This window comes from Ascaphus truei, chromosome 4 (genome assembly GCF_040206685.1).
Source record: "Ascaphus truei isolate aAscTru1 chromosome 4, aAscTru1.hap1, whole genome shotgun sequence".
NCBI lineage: Eukaryota > Metazoa > Chordata > Amphibia > Anura > Ascaphidae > Ascaphus > Ascaphus truei.
Genome location: NC_134486.1, coordinates 227,714,024 through 227,733,529, shown reverse-complemented (window position 1 = coordinate 227,733,529; position 19,506 = coordinate 227,714,024). Strand labels below are relative to the sequence as shown.

At 45.2% G+C, this 19,506-nt stretch overlaps 1 protein-coding gene across 4 annotated transcripts in view; it reads right to left on the bottom strand.

Annotated features, from left to right (window-relative positions):
- The window catches only part of LOC142493253 (potassium/sodium hyperpolarization-activated cyclic nucleotide-gated channel 2-like), a 707,321-nt gene that overhangs the window by 199,761 nt on the left and 488,054 nt on the right, over window positions 1-19,506 (bottom strand). The gene's annotated exons all lie outside the window — the stretch shown is intronic.

The window sequence follows — 19,506 nt, the reverse complement described above, 5'->3', positions numbered from 1 at the left end:
ATTTACTCATCTACCATTGCTGTTATTTAAACTACAGAAGCTGAACCATTTAATTAAAATTAGATAATATAATTAGTTATCATTTCAGGAAAAAATGCTGAAGGTTTGATTTGTAAAAGGTCACTTTCATCTTTGGCTTTCGGTAGCAACATCCTTGAAGCAGATATTCATAAGTAACTAACATTATTGTGTCTTACTCCTTGTAAAAAAAAAGAGAGAGAAGGAAATGACCTGTTCTTACCTTATTGACCTCCACAATTCAGTTATCTTGTGCTTTCTCGTGGAATCACAACAACAATAGTAGTTTTTGTTTACAGCATTAAGAGATAAGCCTACTGTACAACTGCAGGATTATAGTAATAAGGATGAATTAAAAAATGTATGTGAACCAAACATACAGTGGCACCCACACATTCCAGCACAATTGCAGTTTTTAAAACGTGAGCTGTGGAAAATGCAATTTGCAATAATCATGTTTTCTTGCTTCTTTTCTGCAGTAAACAGCAAATTAGCAAACACACAATCTCTGCAAGCTCTGAACCAAACACCCACCACATATATAATGTACTGTATACAAAAAAAAAAAGCCCCAATGCAACATACAATTGACAAAGTTTATAGTTAAATACTTATCTGTTAGTCTTCTTATAACTATGGGTCATTTAGTTAAACTCTAAGGCCAAAGCATTATAAGCCTGCAGCCACGTCACAGCATGACCACTCTGCAGGTCCTAACACTAACTGTGAAACGTCTCATTTACCTCTGTAATGGAGGGAGAAATGTCTTAATAGAACAATTCTCCATACTGTAGGTGCATGAAAAAACCTGCTACTTAAAAATTAAGCATTCCTTTTGACGTAAATATATACATGTAAAACCTTTACCCCCGGCCAAAAGAAGAAGGGTCACACCAAAACAGTCCCAAAGTGTGTGTGTGAGGCTCAGCGGTTTTACCTTCAATCTCATGGTGTTGGAAATTAATGCAGGGCTGGTATGGTGAGCAGAAATTGAGAAAAAGGGCACCATATTGGGCAAGTGGCATGGAAGTATCTTCCTCTCTGGCTTCCGCGACCGAAGATGACATCACAGAGACAGCATCCTCAGGTGCTTCTGTAACAGGAGATGGCGACAGTGGAGCAGCCTCTACGGAGAACTCCCCCGGCACATTCAGCAACACAACTGGCACCGGAACTCCTGCAAAGCTACCCACCGCAATCAGAGAAAACAGAATGACGACAGCCTCCTCGCTGGGAGAATCAGAAGCAGGTATTACTGTAACAGCAAGAATATCCAAAGGATCCTGTGGGGGTGTGGACATCGCGACAAGCAACGGCTCCTTTACGTCCGTGAGGGTTGAAGTCATCGCCTGGACTCGACCTTCCGCCTCCTTGAAGGACATCTCAGTAGGAAACAGCTCCTCCGAATTATCACAGTTCGGAGTGGTTGTTGCGTCCGCGGTCCCACTCGTGGCATTAATCACAAGCTCCAGATCCTCCCCTCAGTGGAACAGATAGGGAAAGGCAGCTCAGGAAAGGCGCAGACAAGGCTTTCATGCCACACAGCATTAGCTCTGCAAAACTTCTGTGCATTACTTGCATGTTGCAACCCCGAATTTTGATGGGAATTATGCGCAACAGCTACAGTCTTTGCAGCAGCACAATCAGAATGCCAAATCGAACCTACAGTCCAGCAATAGCACAAGGCAGTTTCCACAGCAGGGAAAAACACACTGTCCTGTATTTTCAGAGACCTATGGATCTCCATTTTTAAACAGTCCTGCAAAACTTACAAAAACATATTTTGGGCTCCACACGAGCCATATGTGCAAAAATCTTCTTGCTAATCCAGCCTCACGTTGGGCGCCATAGTAACACCTCTACCCCCGGCCAATAGAAGAGGGGCCACATCAAAACAGTCCCAAAATTTGCGTGTAAGGCTCAGCAGTTTTACCTTCAATCCCAGTGGACATTCGTGCAGGGCTGATATGGTGAGCAGAAAATGGGAAAAAGGGCACCAGGAACTTTTCTTAAACATTATTAACAGGCAACTTCAGGTCAGCAAAAGGGCAGGTTTTCACGAGTTACAAAAATGATACTTACACTCGGGTTTCCTTAACCACGAGGTTTGTAGGTAGATCAGCTCTTTTTCAAGCCTTTTTTTACTGCCTTGGGTAGAACTGGAACCTTATTCCTGCAATTCCTAGCAGTTCTCCCCAGGTACCTTTCATAACCCCTGCGGTGAGGAACCTACTGTACTCTCTACTGTGGCAGGATTCCTTTCTAGTGCTGTGTCTATAGGGCCCCTATACTTGGAGACTTGCCCTAACTTTTACAGGCTAGGAGAGTCCCGGAGATCCTCTCCTCTTGTCCTCCTGGGATCTGAGGAAAATATCCAGGTTCCAAACATTTATAACCTTTGTCCCAACCCGTTGCTCGGTAGGACAAGATAAGGTTTTCTTAACTAAATCATCCCCTAAAGGGTTGATTTTTTTCCAGTACCTTCGAAGATGACAGAAACAGCCAATTAATGAGCTATGGGATTTTCAACATAAGATTGGTTACATGAAATTGGCTACAACTAGGGCCTGTTAAAGGAAGGAGGCTGCAGGCAGGTGGAGCAATAAGAGAGTTAAGGGTAATATTTCCATATTTCTAAGTTTAAAGGCTCATGGGCTGCATGTAAGTAGATCATGTTGCCCACCATTGATTTAATGCCTATGCATTAAATGCTAAATGCAATGCTAAAAAAAATTCTAGTGTAAACTGCCCTATTTCTCCCATTTCTGCTCCCACACTTAATAATAAGTGCAACTCTATAAGACACCTTTGGTGCTGGATTCCACCTTTTGGCCCATCCAAGTAAAATAATTAATTTCCACTTCATACCATTATCTCATCCTGTATGTACCTCTGATACATTGTTTTTGTGTATAAGAGCTTTTGATACATTTGTATACTTTAATTGATATTGCTCACTCATTTGATCTTGTTTTGCGCCACCCCTTTTTGTCGTGACGTCGCTATTAGGGACTATATTATGGGACTTGTGCTCCAAGATCTTTTATTGCACCCCTGAGGAAGTTCGGTTATCTGAACGAAATACATAGGGTGTTCCCTGAAATCCTGTGAACATTGTAAGCGCTGCTGTGAAGCTCCGATGCCTGACGCCGCTCAGATCAAGGAAGCCTCAATTGAAGATACCCATTGGCAGGTCGATATCATGACATCCGGAAGTCCGGAGAGTCCGGAAGTGATTATGTGTGAGGAGAACCTGCTACCAGCTGATTACTGACCGGGAAGCCAATGCTGCTGGACCCTGAGTGGTCATATTGCTTATGTTTCATTTCGAGCATGTGAGTTGAATAGGCTCACTGCTCATATGTATTTTTAACATTAAATGGTTTTACACTATTATACCCTTTCTTTCATCTATAGTCGGGAGCGTTCCTGCTGAAATCACTACTGATCCAGATTTAATTGATCTGAAAACATTTGAAAATCATTTCCACCACGTGATTTATCACTTTGTATTATTTTTGTATTACACATTTGCACTACAGTATGTATGTTTTTTTTATTTTTTCATGCATAAGGGGAGTTTGCGCTTTGGGGTGTTGTCTGTGAAATAAATGAGCTATACTGAATTTTCTGTGTTACTCCATAAGACACCGTCCAGCCCATTCACTTCATATTTACTAGTCTGTACAGTAAGGTCTCCTATGAAGAAGCACAATTTAGTAAATATTGGTCTATATGCATTAATCCAGAGTAGTGTACTATTAGTCCAGTACAAATGTACTGTACAAATCTTGCCATATGTATGTGCACTCGAAACAGCCATTCCAGAGAGTGTACCTGTGTTAGGCGGAGTCCCCAGTGGTCAGGGCGGTGCGCTGCACACCAGACACCCACCTCTATCAGGCAGGCCCCAGTGGTTAATGTTCTGGGGCACTAACAAAGTGCAATGGTGCATCAGCCAACAGAGAAGACAAGAATTGTGTCTTCCTGTGCAGTGACGCGGTCACATGGTGTGCAGGGAGCCAATGGCAGTGAAGGGGAGGGGGGGCAGGTGGGAGACACAATTGTATCAAAAAAAGCCTGAATGTTTGTATCTACTGCTAGCTGCAGCTTTTACCCAGTCACATCTCTACGACAGTGCTTCGCATGGAAATGAATAGGCCGGATGAAAATTAAAATTCAGTCACGGCCGCGCCCCCACCCCCTGTTTTGGCCACGCCCCCCAAACACCTCCCATCATTACCTACAGACCGCAGATCGTGGCTTTAAGCTGTGCAAGCGCCACCAGGACACCAGGCGCACATGCTGCAGCCAACACTGAGGCCGTAGCCTAAGAAATGTGAGCAGGTGGTCTCTTTGGAGTCTCAGATTGTTTATCTGAAGAGGCAGCTTGCCACATTGAGGGACATTTACAACCTTGAAAGGAGTTTATTGCTCACTGAGCAGGACCTGACTGGATTGACCCGGCAGTCTTAGAGTCCTAAAAATATATTTCAGCGATCTAGGCGCAAGCTAAAGGCAAGGACTTCCAAGCTAGTATTTTCAGAAATATTACTTGTGCCATGTGCTACCCTATGAAGGAAGTTGGAGCTTAGGGAGGTTAATGCATGGCTAGGAAAGTGGTGTAGGAAGGAAAAGTTTGGGTTTTTAGAGCACCGGGAGCCCTTCTCTGAGATGTGCTATCTTTATAGTAGAGATTCAATGCACCTCAACGAAGAGGTATCTTCTGTGCTAGGAGTTGAAGATGTTTAAAAGGTTGGAGATTTTAAACTACACTGGCGACACACTTTATTCGAGCTCGGCTAGTCCCACGAATTCGGGTATACCCGGGTGTATTGAGGTTTGTGACTGTTTTCTGCCCGAGTGCATTGAGTTATTTTCCAGCAGGGATTGAAGCATTTTATTCCCGCTGGCTGCAATACTGCACAGTACATATATATACTGCATTACAATTCATGAATTTATGCCATCTGGTAGACACGCGAAGCATTGCAGCCTATTAAATCCTAATCATTATCATTTAACAGATCAGCCACCCATCAGCCAGGCATGAACCCAGGCTGGGAAGGCAAACGCAACGGGGCTTGTCATAGGCGCATTCCAGGTATCTGCCAGGTACATACCGGGTATTTGCTCGAATAAAGTGTGTCGGTGCAGTAGGAAGGAGAGGGGAAAGACGAGCAAGAGGTAATGGACTAGATAGAAAAGATAGGAATGGGAAAGATAGCTATGGGTCATGGAGGTGTAATTGGTGGGGGAAATGTAAGTTTGGCAAGCAAGGATATACCCATATTAAATACAGATTTCATTGTACTAGTTTACTAATAAACTTCTAAAGACTAAATTCAATTGGAGTAGAAAGGCAGCAGTGGATAAGATAACAAAAGCATTGTAGGCGGACGCTCACAGAGGTATGCAAGGGAGTCTGGTTATAGTGAAATTAAATAAGGCTTTTTATTGCACCTGTTTCCTTAACATCAGGAAACCATCCAAACAAGGGGTAAACAAATCTTCCATTAACTTGGGAGTATTTCTAATGAAATACTACTGTATGCAGTCCACACTCCCTTTAGATAAGCATGTCTCCCAGCCCCAAACATATAGCATGAAAATAAGCAGATATATAAAGTCTTATCTGTTCCTTGTGGTTTGGAGGGAAAATCTTCTCTGTTCCTGCGTTGCTACCTTTCCTCAGGTTTTGTCAGCATTCAGGTTTAGAAGTTTCCCCTGTGTCTTGAAAGCAGCTCTGCTGTTTCTTCTGGCAGAGCTCAGGGCAAGTTGTGAGAGTCAAGGACAATCCCTGCTCTATCTCCAAGTTCAGTTCAGGTGTGAGCTAAGGAGTCTTACTTCTCAAAAGACAGGCTTTTCTAAGCAATCTAATCAGGCAGGTGGTGTTTGTTAATTGACTACCAGCAGTTAACCACCACACTGCTGGATTAGAGGCACATTACCTGAACAGGAATAACTCCCCTGTTACATACCTCCCCTGTTTGTGGGAAGCTCGGGCTTGCCACGGCCAAAGCCCATCCTTCCACTCTCATTATAGATATCTCTGTGACTTGAATGAGAGTGGATGGAGGAAGAGAACCCTCAGCCCTGCTGGGATTGGAGTCCTTTCTCCAGTTTATTCGTGTCTCCTCCCGAAGGTGCTTGAGATCAGTACTCCTCAGTCGCTCGAGGAGGACTTTTTCTACGTATAGTCTTTTTGCTACGTGCGCGGTCATGAGATTTCCCTCGCGTCGGGTGCTCGCCTTATTGTAGGCATACTGTATGGCAGCAATTGCAGAGCGTTTAAAAACAGCCCTTTGAGTTTTCCGCTCTTGAAGCTGCCTCTCTGCACTTTTTCCACTCAATGGGGTTGCTAGTTCAGCCTTTTTGGGGTTAAGTTGCAATTCCACACCCACTTCCAGAGAATGTCCCATCTATTCAGCTTCATCAGCTAAGGATTCTTCTGGTTTTGATTCAGCACGTGTACCTTCTTTTGTTGCCTGTTGGGTGACTGAAGGTTTTGCTAGTGCTTGTTTAGGTGGTTCAAATTTTGCAACCTTGTCCTTCAGACGAGCGGTATTCCCAGCTCTCACTGTACCCTTGTCTTCATGGGTTTTTGTGGCTGTGGGATACTGATGCTTAGTCAGGGTCAATAATTGTCCTTGTAGGACTGTAATCTCATCCGCGAGAGATCCCTGTTTTTTGAGTGCGTCTTGCAAGTCTCTTCTCAGGGAATTTATCTGCACGCTCTACTTTCTCTGAGCTTGCTTCCACATTTTTATTGCATTGTGAAGCACTATGAATTTCTTTGCTCGGGCCACAGTTACTTGTTTCAGTTTCTGGACCTTCTTGTGCTCCCTTATGTGCTGGGTCACCTGGGTTCTAAGCTTGGCCTCTAGCGATGCTTTGGTGATGCTCAGGGTAGCCTTCAGTTTCTCATGCTGCTTTGCAGGGACATACTGGGTCATCAGACGTTCCTGCAGCACTTGAATTTCTTTAACAGCCTGCAGATTGTCTTCCTGCAGAGTTCGCTGCTTTGCCTCGGCCTTCTCGAGGTGCGTACGCAGACCTTGCAGTTGGTTCTGCAGTCGGTGCTCTGCTTCAAACTTCTCACCTTCCAAAAGTCTATATATTTCTTTAAGCTTGTGCAGCTTTTCATTCTTTTTCTTGACGTCGTCTGTCAAATGAAATTTTCTTCTTTGAGTTTTAAGTTTTTTCTTTTTAATCTTAAATTTTCTCTTTTTTCAGTCTCTGTACTATTCAGGGCCTCCTTCCATTTATGCACATCTGCTTTGAGAATGACAGTCTCCTGGCATGAGACTTCCTTCTCTAGGTTGAAGGTCTGAAGCTCCTTCTGAGAGACTTGGAGATCTGTATTAAGATTGACAATTGTTTCTTTAGAAATGTCCAGCTCCTCAGTGAGACTGTGGAGTTCCTTTCTGGAAACTTCCAGGTCTGTGCGGCAGCTGTTGGTCTCATGATGTGAGGCATCCAGTGCTCTGCGGAGTGTCAGAACCTCTTTCTGAGATACATCCACCTCTGTCCGGACACTGTTGACCTCCTGTTGTGAGGCATTCAGCTCTATGTGAAGAGTGTGAACCTCTTGCTGGAAGACTGTCATCTGCTTCAGTGCCTCCTCATACTTCCGCTTTAGCTTAGCCATCATTTTATCAGATCGGCTCTGCTTTTCATCCATGGCGGAAATAGTAGTGTTTGCAGTATCTAGCTCAGTCTTGAGATCGTCCAATTCTGTCCTGGCTGCAGAGTACATTGCGAGCACATATTCCTGTAGCTTCACGTTATTTTTCAGTAGCTCCGCGTAATCATCTTTCTTTTGTTTCAATTGTTCACGGAGTATATCACAGTCACGCCTGGTATTTTTAAGGGCATTTTCAGGGCTGGTCAAGGGATCATCACTCACTGGTTCCGGCTCCACTTCCCTGGGATGGTTGGTTGAGGGTTCCTCACTGTTGGCACCGTACAGAAACTTCTTTGGGGTACACGACTTCTGCCTTGGGCCCTCTGGATATTCGGTTAACCGCAGGACGAATTCTCCATTTTCTCTAGGCTGCAGGGCAACTCGGTCCCCCTTTTCCTCCACAGGATCTGCGGAAGTGTCTGTTCCTTCCACGGTAAGGGAAGAACCGTTTTTCTTTTTCCGCCTTTTTGTTTTGGATGACTCCATCCCATCAGGAATACTGGGGTCTCCTTCTTTATTTGATACTTTAGCAGCTTCATTATATATGCCAGGCTTTTCTTGCAGTTGCTTTAGCTGACAGAAATATTGGGTGATCTGCTGCTCACGCTCTTTCTCTTGTCGACCATATTCTTCATCATAGAGAGCGGTCTTTTCTGTTCGTGCCTAGTTCAGGCACCCCCACCATTCTTGGGGTGTTTTGTGGATGTGACTCGGTTCGGGTTCCCCGTAAGAGATGTCTGCCTCCTTATTGGACTGGAAGGGCCACTCTTCCGTGGGGTAGGGTTCATTACAGGAACGCTGCATCTTGTCCTCCATTTTGGGGATCTCAGGTGTAGTTTTCTTCCTGACCTCAGGAGGTGCTATTGCAGCTGTTGCCCCTTTATTTGCTAGAACCCCCAATTGTGGTAGTCCTACAGGTGGGCATATTTTGCTTGTAGAGGTCGTAGCTCTCACAGACTTCTCTGTAGACTTTTCTTTCTTGGATAAGTTTTACAATATCAGCAGTGCTGTGCACGCATTTTCTCTCATCAGGTATACTGGATGTGCAGTTGCTAGGTAAAAATGTCTATTTGCTTTACACCATTTACTTGCTAGGTGTAATCTCTCATTAGGTATGCTGGATGTGTAGTTGCTAGGTAAAAACTTCTGTTTTCTTTACACCATTTACTTGCTAGGTCCAATCTCTCTGCTTCAACCAAATAATGTGATTTTCTGCTTGAGTTCAGTCTCAACTTTGGGTATTATGACATTCACTCTTCCCACTTTGGTATACCTTTTACACAGTTCAGTAATTCCTTTTTTATAGTAGGCAATTTTACCCTCAGCACTTGTTTACTGAAAATTCCCCTGCTTCAGCACAGTCTTGCTTCAATTTTCATATTTTTCTGCATATACTCCATTCACAACTGGTAGTCCTATGTGGTGTGGCAGCCTTTACTTGCAGAATCAGTACCGCTCATGGGTCACCATTTGTATTCACTGCTTCAGCTAAACATTTGAAAATAACAAACGCCTATCCCTTTCAAGGGCTAACTCACTTCTTGAACCCTGACTATGGCTGGAAGGCAACCCCCCTATTTCAATGACCATATTACACTTTATTGTGATAGGCAAATAAGGTTTACCTGCTTCAGCAGTCTCTCTCTTCTCTTGGGATTGGGGAAAAGAGTCCATCTCATAAATGAAAGTCTTATCTGTTCCTTGTGGTTTGGAGGGAAAATCTTCTCTGTCCCTGGTTCAGCTCCCTTTTCCTCAGGGTGTGTCAGCGTTCAAGTTTAGAAGTTTCCCCTGTGTCTTGAAAGCAGCTCTGCTGTTTCTTCTGGCAGGGCTCAAGGCAAGTTGTGAGAGTCAAGGACAATCCCTGCTCTGTCTCCAAGTTCAGTTCAGGTGTGAGCTAAGGAGTCTCACTTCCTGTCTCAAAAGACAGGCTTTTCTAAGCAATCAAATCAGGCAGGTGGTGTTTGTTAATTGACTACCAGCAGTTAACCACCACACTGCTGGATTAGAGGCACATTACCTGAACAGGGATAACTCCCCTGTTACAAGCATAAACTGGCAAAAAACTTAAATGCATGCTTGCTAATGCAAGAAGCCTGACAGATAAAATGGGGGGGATTTAATTAATAGCAAGAAGGGAGCAATGTCATATCATAGGTATTACTGAAGCATGGTGGTATAAAACTAATGACTGGTCAGTTAATTTGGAAGGTAATTCCCTTTCTCAGAGAGAATGAGCGAATAGAAGAGGTGGTGGAGTATGTTTATATGTTAAACCAGACTTAAAAACTACCATAAGGGAAGGTGTTTATGGGATTTATGAAAATATAAAGATTTTTCAGATATAAATTTACAGCGGGGATAAAAGTGGGGGTAAAAGTTTTATTAAAAAAATGTATTAAGGATATGCTATAAACCACCACATACAGTATCTGTGAGATTGCGGAAGCCAAAATACTTTTTTTTTTTTAACATAATTTTTTTATTGTAAAATTGGGATACAGAAGGGAAAAAGGGTAGGGAAAGTTGTTAAGCATTACAGTACATTGACATTAGTTTTTTTACATATGGAGCTCACCATACCAAACGTTCATAATCGCATATGTCAGTCCCTCAGGGGTTGGGGGGGGGACATCCTTAGGCCTGGGACATAGTGCCTTTAACAGTGCAGAGGCGCGCTGAGGCTCAGGGAAAGCGGTGCTTTTCCTGGCCTTAAACAGCGCGCCGTCCGTGGGCGTGTCGAGGGCGGGTCTGGGGGAGGGCCAGTGACGTCACAGAGCTGGTTCACCCTCATTGGGAGAACCGCTCACGTGACCGGCCCTGCACTCCGGCAAGCAGGAAAATCTCAAGACTCAGTGAGACACACGCTTCCGCAAGCGTGCGTGAGCCCCTGCTAAAGCCGCTCTCATTGCGGATGCAGGGGCTCAGTGCCGAGCAGCAGCACGCCTCAGCACGGGTCAGCGCATAACGCTGACCATGCCTGAGGCCTTAGGGGTAAAACACAACAACTAACGTGGGAAGGGGGGGGGGAATTATCCCCGTATACTCGGAAGTACATCTCAGCGTCAAGTCCCATTCCTATACCCGATCAGTTTTTACAGCATTGCTAGCCCCGTGTCAAGACATGTGTCACACTCCTATGATAGGCATGGATCCCACACCTGAGCAAATTTATGAGATTTCTCTCTTAGGTATGCCGTGATCCGCTCCATTTTCAGGATATGCCATATCCTACGTTTAACAGATAGTAATCCTGGGCTAATCTGCTTGTTCCAGCATGCAGCAACAGAGCACCTTGGTCGCTTGGAAGAACGAGCCGCTGCCGCAGAAGCTGAAAACCGTGAACTACGTGCCTTAATCACCTTGTCTGGTCAAAACACTGTGCCTGTGCAAACCGCACCCCGTATACCCCTTCCGGAAAAGTTTTTGGGGAAAAAACAATCTTTCCGGAATTTCCTTAACCAATGCAGACTTGTGTTCAAGTTTCAGCCCACCATCTATAATACCGAAGAACCCAAGGTTGGACTGATCATAACCCTGCTCAAGGATGAGGCCCTTGCTTGGGTCTCCCCTATGTTAGAACATGATAGCCCACTACTAAGGGATCTGGAGGAGTTCATCGAAGCCATGAGTCTTATTTTTTAATGATCCAAACCGTAGTGTAACCGCTGAGGCAACTCTGAACAATCTTCGTCAAGGAAGACGCTCGGCAGCTGAGTACGCCGCTGAATTCCGCAGATGGGTTAACGATACTAAGTGGAATGAGGCCGCGCAGAGATATCATTTTCGGCAGGGTCTCTCGGAGCAAGTTAAAGACGAACTAGCCCGGGTTGAGCCCCCAGAGAGATTTGAGGAATGAGTCCGTTTATGCATCCAAATCGATCGCAGGCTTACGGAAAGACGATTGGAGAGATAGGGGTTCATGCCAAGCAACCCCGAGTTTAGAGATGTCAGTACCCCAAGACGTTCCACGGAGACTGAGGAGGAGCCAATGCAAGTAAATACACTGCAGGGACCAATCTCAACCGGGGAAAGGAATAGATGCCGAACAGAAGATCTCTGTTTATATTGCGGAAACGATGGGCACTATCTCGCTGATTGCCCAAATAAGTCCAGGCGGTCTTCTTTCCAGAGCCCTAGGAGAAATCAGCTGCATGCTATTTCAAAGACTGTTTTCTCTGCTTCTCAAGGGAAAGACAACCCTGCTTCTCTACACCCCCACCTCCTGGTTCCTATTATATCGAGGAAGGAACACATCGCTTTTCAACCACAGTAATGGTCGACTCAGGGGCAGCAGGGAATTTAATGGACATAGAATTTGCCAAGAACAATTCGGTATCATTTATAGCCAAGGAATCGCCAGAAAGGATGGAAGTCGTTGACGGGTCTCCCTTGAGCTCTGGACCAGTTACCCATGAAACAAGTAACGTATCACTAATAATGGAGCCCAATCACCAGGAGAAGATTTCATTTGGTCTCATTCCTTCACTTTTGTTTCCAGTGATTCTGGGAATTTCATGGCTCATGATCCATAACCCACTAATTGATTGGAAGACAAAGACCCTCACGTTTCCCTCGGAGCACTGTCAGCTAGCCTGTCTACCTAAAACACCTATACCAGAGTGTGTAGGAATACATAAGATTTCCTCGTCTCAAGAAAATCTTCTGCCGACTCCATACTCTGAGTTTTTAGATGTGTGTGACATGAAGAACGTGGATACGCTTCCCCCACATCGTTCTTATGATTGTCCCAGTAAATTATTACCGGGTGCTGCCATTCCATTTGGAAGAATCTATTCCCTCTCAGAACCGGAATTGAAGGTCCTCAATGACTACCTACAGGAGAACCTGTCAAAGGGTTTTATCCGACCCTCTACTTCTCCAACAGGCGCTGCGCTCTTCTTCGTGGGAAAGAAAGACGGGTCTCTACGCCCCTGCATTGACTATCGGGAACTAAATAAGATTACTGCGAAGAACAGGTACCTGTTACCTCTGATTCCCGAACTATTGGAAAGAATTCGGTCAGCCAAGATCTTTACCAAATTACATCTCAGAGGAGCGTATAATTTGGTCTGCATTTGACCTGGTGATGAATGGAAGACAGCCTTCCAAACTCGTTATGGGCACTATGAATACCTGGTGATGCCCTTTGGACTCTGTAATGCCCCTGCAACTTTCCAGCATTTAATCAATGCTGTCCTCCGAGAGTTATTGGACCAATTCTTAGTGGCATACCTGGATGATATCCTAGTCTTCTCAGATAACATCATGGATCACCAGAAACATGTCTGGATTGTCCTTGAACGTCTCCGTAAGCACAAATTGTACATTAAATTAGAAAAATGTGAATTTGAAAAACCAGCATGCAATTTCTCGGTTACGTCATCTCTCCTGAGGGTTTGAGTATGGACCCAGGCAAGATTCAAGCCGTGGTGGAATGGCCAATCCCTCGAAATGAGAAGGACATTCAGAGATTTGTGGGCTTTGCCAATTTGTATAGACGTTTTATTAAAAATTTCTCTGGCATTATTGCCCCAATCACTCGACTCACATGGAAACAATTCTCCTTTAAATGGTCTACTGAAGCGGATGCGGCATTTAAACAATTGAAGTCACTCTTCACATCTGCCCCTATTCTCATCCATCCAAATCCTGAACTACCATTTATCATGGAAGTGGACGCATCCGACTCCGCTGCTGGTGCCATTCTTTCACAAAGAATTGGACCCAAGATGCTCATTCATCCATGTGCCTTTTATTCATACCAAATGTCAATAGCTGAAAGAAATTATGACATCGGAAACAAAGAACTCTTGGCTATAAAAGCCGCATTCTCTGAGTGGAGACATCTACAGTAGTGGCAGCTTTTATTTGAAGTAATGCCGCCGGCCGGGTGCGTGTGCGCAGCATGGAGACGCGGCACGTTGCGGCGCACTGTGACGTCACAGTCACGTGCGCGCCCGGCTTCCCCGACACCCCTGGAGATTAAAATAAGGTAAGCGGGGGTGCGGGGAAGCAGAGGGGCAGAGCAGGAGCCGGGTTCGGGGTCGGGAAGGGGGGGTAAATTGCGCGTGAAGTGGAGGGGGGGTGCGTGGGGGAAACGCGGTGGCGCGCGGTTTTGACTGGCGGCAGCCGGAGTAGATCCCAGCATGCCGCCGGCATTACTTCACATAAAAGCTGCCGCTACTGTACTTGAGGGGCCCAATCACCCGGTTACGGTCTTTACGGATCACAGGAACTTAGAATTCATTCGATCCGCAAAGAAACTGCCTGCACGACAAGCCAGGTGGGCTCTCTTCTTTGCAAGATTCCAGTTTCACATCTCATACCGCCCTGGCTCTAAGAATGAGAAAGCTGACGCCATGTCACAGTCATTGCCTAATCCTAGTTCAGACAAAGAGCAAGAAGAAACTATTCTTCCAAAAATAAATTTCTTGGGCGTCACATTCTCCTCCGATCTCCTTACACGAATAAAGGGATCCTACTCAAATGACTCTTTTCTTAAAAACCCTCCTCCGGAAGCGGAACTATTTCTATGTGATGGTCTATGGAACTGTAAGGACCGTCTGTTCGTCCTTACGGAGGTAAGATTAGAGGTGCTCCAATTAATGCACGATCCCGACCCACTGGTCACCCAGGTGTCCTCAAGACACAGGAACTGTTGTCTCACTCTTTTTGGTGGCCTAAATTAGCACAAGATGTTAAATCCATGTCCTCTCCTGTGAGACCTGTGCTAGGACCAAGACTCCTCGAGCTTCACCTATGGGTTTGCTGCAGCCCCTTCCGGTTCAAACTCGTCCTTGGGGGTCCATATCAATGGATTTTATTGTTGACATGCTCCGATCAAGTGGACATAATACCATTCTGGTAGTAGTGGATTGACTTACAAAGATGGCTCACTTCATTGCAACACAGAATCTTCCATCAGCAGACCAGACAGCCAAGTTGATTGTGAAAGAGGTGTTTCGGCTTCACGGGGCTCCAGATGAGATCATATCCGACAGAGGGGTACAATTCACTTCCAAATTTTGGAGGACCTTCTATTCCTCTCTAGGAATTCATCTAAATGTATCGTCTGGCTATCATCCACAATCCAATGGCCAGACAGAAAGGACCAATCAGACTTTAGAACAATACTTACGATGTTTTGTTTGTCATCTCCAGGATGACTGGATTGATTTTATACCATTAGCTGAGTTTTCATACAAAAACTCACATCATTCATCAACTCAGAAGAGTCCTTTTTTTTCAAATTATGGATTTCATCCAACGTTTATTCCTCGCTTTCCATCTTCGGGCCCCATTCCGGCAGTTAGAGAGAAACTGGAGATTCTGCGAGATGTCCAGGAGACCCTCAAATAGACATTTTGTGAGACTCAAGTAACGTACAAAAGAGCAGCAGACCAACACCGCAGACCCTCCCCAGAATTGCAAGTTGGGGATAAAATCTGGCTTTCTACAAGAAATCTACGTTTAAAGGTTCCAACCATTAAATTGGGCCAAAAATATATCAGGCCATTTCGCATCTCAGCACTAATAAATCCAGTGTCCTTTAGATTAGAGCTTCCTGAGACCATCAAAATACACCCTGTTTTTCATTCTTCTCTGCTGAAGCCATTCCGTGAGAATCCGTTTCCTGGACAGAGACTTCCTCCCCCTGAACCTGTCCTCGTGGATAACGAAGAGGAATTCATTGTGGAGAGAATTTTGGATTCCAGGTTACACCGAGGAAAACTACAGTACCTGGTCCACTGGGGGGGCTATGGCACTGAGGAGAGGTCCCGGGAACCCAAAGATTTTGTGCATGCTCTGCGATTAGTCAAAGCTTTCCACCGGAGATATCCAGACAAGCCCAGCAAGGATCGTCCGGAGAACGCTCATTGGAGGGGGGAGTAATTTCATATTCTAGTCTGCAGTACCCATGCTTGGTCACCGGGATTGCTGCTGCTGTCTCAATGTCTTGTTCTAGCCTGCAGTGCCTGTACTTGTCCACCGGGATTGCTGCAGCTAAACTAAGGCTTCCAGACCCTGAAACCTGACACGTCTGCACCTGTGCTCTACCTCTCAGCCTGCATATATAAACCTCCCTTTCCTGTTCCTCCCTTGCCTGTTTGTACTGGTTCCTAGCTCTTGCAAGGTTCCTGTGTTACTGCTGTGCTAGCTATTGCTATCATCCTGTTCCAGTCTCCTCGTTGCCGACCTCTGCTTGTTTCCTGACTATGCTATCTGCCGCTTGCCTCTGGCCTCTGCTTGTTACCTGACTATGCTATCTGCCGCCTGCCTCTGACCTCTGCTTGTGACCCCTACCACGCTCCCTGCTGTTCCTGCCACTGGGATCCACTTCAGCCGAAGTCCAATCCTTGACACGTTCGCTATCCGTAACTGTATTAAAGTCTCCGCCTACGATGGTAATACCCTTCACCATTTTCCTTATTGTGGTAAATACATTTTCGTAGAAGGAAGACCTTGACACCTTTGGGGCGTAGTTATTGATTAAAGTAACTTGTACTCCCGCTAGCATACCTACTATACATAGAAATCTGCCCTCTCTATCCTTCTTAAGTGTCTGAAGCTGAAAGGATATCTTTGGGTTTAATATAATTGCTACTCCTCCTTTTTTGGTGGATGCTGATGATAGGAATATCTGGGTGAAGTATTTGGGGGATGAGGTCCTGCTGAAGTGCGTCACCCAAAGGAACAGCACATCAGCGCCCTCTTTTTTGTAATTGGTGAAGGCAAATTTACGCTTATGTGGGCTGTTGAAACCCTTGACATTGTGGGAGATAATTTTTAACGCCGCCATAACATGTATTTTAGACATATATATTCATTTTTACCTGCCAGTAATGGCAGTATTGAAGAGAGCCAGAACCTGGTACCTTGCCCTACTGTAGTGCCGACAAGTATTCTAAAACAAATTTGGGACACTCACCAACAAGACCCAGGTACATGCTGGGTACATCCTGGGTACATGCTGCAACATTTCAGTGACATTTCTGCAGACAGGCTAATGGCCCATCGGATTAACAGCAGGGGTCCCTGGCAATTCCATTCAAACTGAATGGGACTGCCAGGGACCCCTGATGTGTTAATCCAATGGGCCATTAGTCTCTGCAGAAATGTCACTGAAATGTTTGCAGGATGTACCTGGATCTTGTTGGTGATAGCCCCAGATTTTCCAAGGCAAGTTTAAGGCAAGTTTTAGAATACTCGTCGGCGCACCTGTAGTGTTAGAGTGGAGAGGATCCCTGGAACACAAGCAGACGCTGAGATGTACTTCATAGCGGATTGGGTGAGGGAACACATGGGGAAAAAACAGAACCTATAACAAGAAATATAACATATGTTTACCACCCAGGGGGCCCCCAGAAATCCGTGAGGGCTTGGGTCTGTTGGCACCATATCTGTGGTCCAGCAGCAGTAGCATATATCTGTAAAGCAACGTCCTATACAAATTTGAACAGAATGGGGGGAGGAGGGGTGCAACTCAGCAACACGATACTCCCGCTGCCCATGGGGCCCACCCAATATACATTTTTTAATTAACTTATATACCTATGGTGCAGATCCATAAAGTCTATTTTAGTTTGCTGTATGCTTGCTATGCTGTTTCCACATTCACCCACACCAATTAATTTCATAACTACCCAAAACAACACCTTATGCTCTAAGCATAGCATTAAAACATTAAACCCACACAAAACTGTAATCCCGCTTAAACTTGCAACAGTCCATATATCTAGGAGTCTCATATCTTGAGCAACGTTCCGGATTATCTCTGGTGATTATATCTGTTACAGTATCTAACGGGATAGTTCTGTTCATTACAGCAACCTCAAAGTTCTGTTTACTCTGGACAAGCGTCCGATCTTCGTGTTTTATTTCTTGGGCCCACTGTTGTCCAGGGCACTTGCTTCGTTCCCTCTTCCGCAGATTCGTCCGAGGGTCGCTGAAATTTTGTAGTCTTGATATCCAGCTTCTTCATCAGCTTGTCTACCTCTGCTATTACTTTTATGGCATGCTGTTGACCATTTTTGAGAACAATAAGATGAAAAGGAAAAACCCATTTGTATTTTACCTTGTGTTCACGCAATATTTCCTTGACTGCTTTGAGGTTTCTGCGTCTCTGTAGTGTTACTGGTGATAAATCGGCAAAGATTTGGATCCTGCTTTCCTCCATTTCTATTGCTTCTCTGTTTCTGGCTGCTGTCATGATGACTTCCTTGACATCATAATAATGCAGTCTGAGGATTACATCCCGTGGGACATCAGGATTGAGCTGTCTCGAACGTATGGCTCTGTGTATCCTGTTAAAAAGCAGCCGCGGTTGCAGGGTATCAGGACACAATAGGAGGAAGAGTCGGGTCACATAATCTGTGAGATCTGTTATTGTTTCTGGTATTCCTCTCAAGCGTAAATTATTCCTACGTGACCTGTTATCTTGATCTTCTTGCAGTTATGTTAATTCCTCAACCTTCTCCTTAACTCGGAGCAGTTCCTGGGCGAGGTTCTCATGTGCGGCTTCATCCTCCACCATGTGTATTTCCATATCATTGGTACGCTCCTCAAGTCTTGCAACATCTCCTTTCAGCTCTTTCACAACTTTTTGGATCTCAGCTTGGAAAGCATTTGTCAAGTTCATATACAGTATAGTTGCTGTAAGTCTTTTTTTGTGCAAATTCTTGGGTCTAGGTCTTCTTCCTGGTCTTACTCCGGTTGCGCAGATATGGGGTCCTCGCCTACTTGTGCTCTTGCGGTTCTGCGTTTGTTTTTAAAGATGTTTGGGATGTCCGTTTTTTTAGCTTTTGGAGGAGGCATAATTATGGGTGCTGGTTAATCCTCTAATGTAGCTGTGTATTTTTTGGGTGTAGTTTTTAGGAGCTTCTCATTATGGTGAGACGCACACATTGGTCCCCTGGGAGCGAAACAGCCTCAGATCGCACCTGCCCGGCATTACATATCCACATGTCCCTAATAGGTGGCGGACTCCATGCAGTCGCATGGCTTTTTTTTTTGCTTTTCATGCTTCTTGCACTTGTAGTTGTTTAACTTATGTAGTTTCTTTTGGGTCTGTTCAGCAGAGCAAAAGCAAACCACGTCCGCCCCCACCCAGCATGTCACCTCAATATTAATGGTTGTGGGATATTTGTTTCAAAGAGTCCAAGATCAATCCATTTTTTTTATTATTATTAGTGATACTGTTGCTTTAAATTTGGGGCACCTGTGAAGTTGGCCCCACATTTGATGAGGATATGGAAGGTTAGTGTATTGTATGTAGGTCTGTGTAGCCCTTACTCCAATGCCTTTCCTTCAGTCAGTGCCTGTAGCTTAAATGTAGTGCTGATCTCTTACTACTAGGCTCTTGTCTCATCTTCATCCTGGAGCTGCACGTTTCAGCCTATGAGTCTCCACGGAGGGGGTTTATGTGGTCCACAGACTGTTACTGTCAGCTTAGATACAGATCTACTTCTCTCACTCCTGCCACGTTTCCTAAAGTCCCAGGACCGTTGCGGCCATTTTGGGTGTTGGGGACACTTGGCTTGTGTACTGCCTGGGTGGCTGGGGGGCTTCCACCGGATTCAGAGTTACCGGTAGGTATGTGGAGGGTGGGGGGGGGGAGGAATGAACGCACACTCAGTTGGCGCCCTAGCGGAACTCTAAGTTAAATGGCCGCCCCTCCATGCTGCTAGCTCTCCCGCTGTGTTTGCTATGCGGCCGACAGCTGCTTGTTCTCTGCAGCACAGGATCGGGACTCCCGTTAGACAGGTCTCCCGCGCTGCGGGTCTTACCTCCTCTGCAGGTCA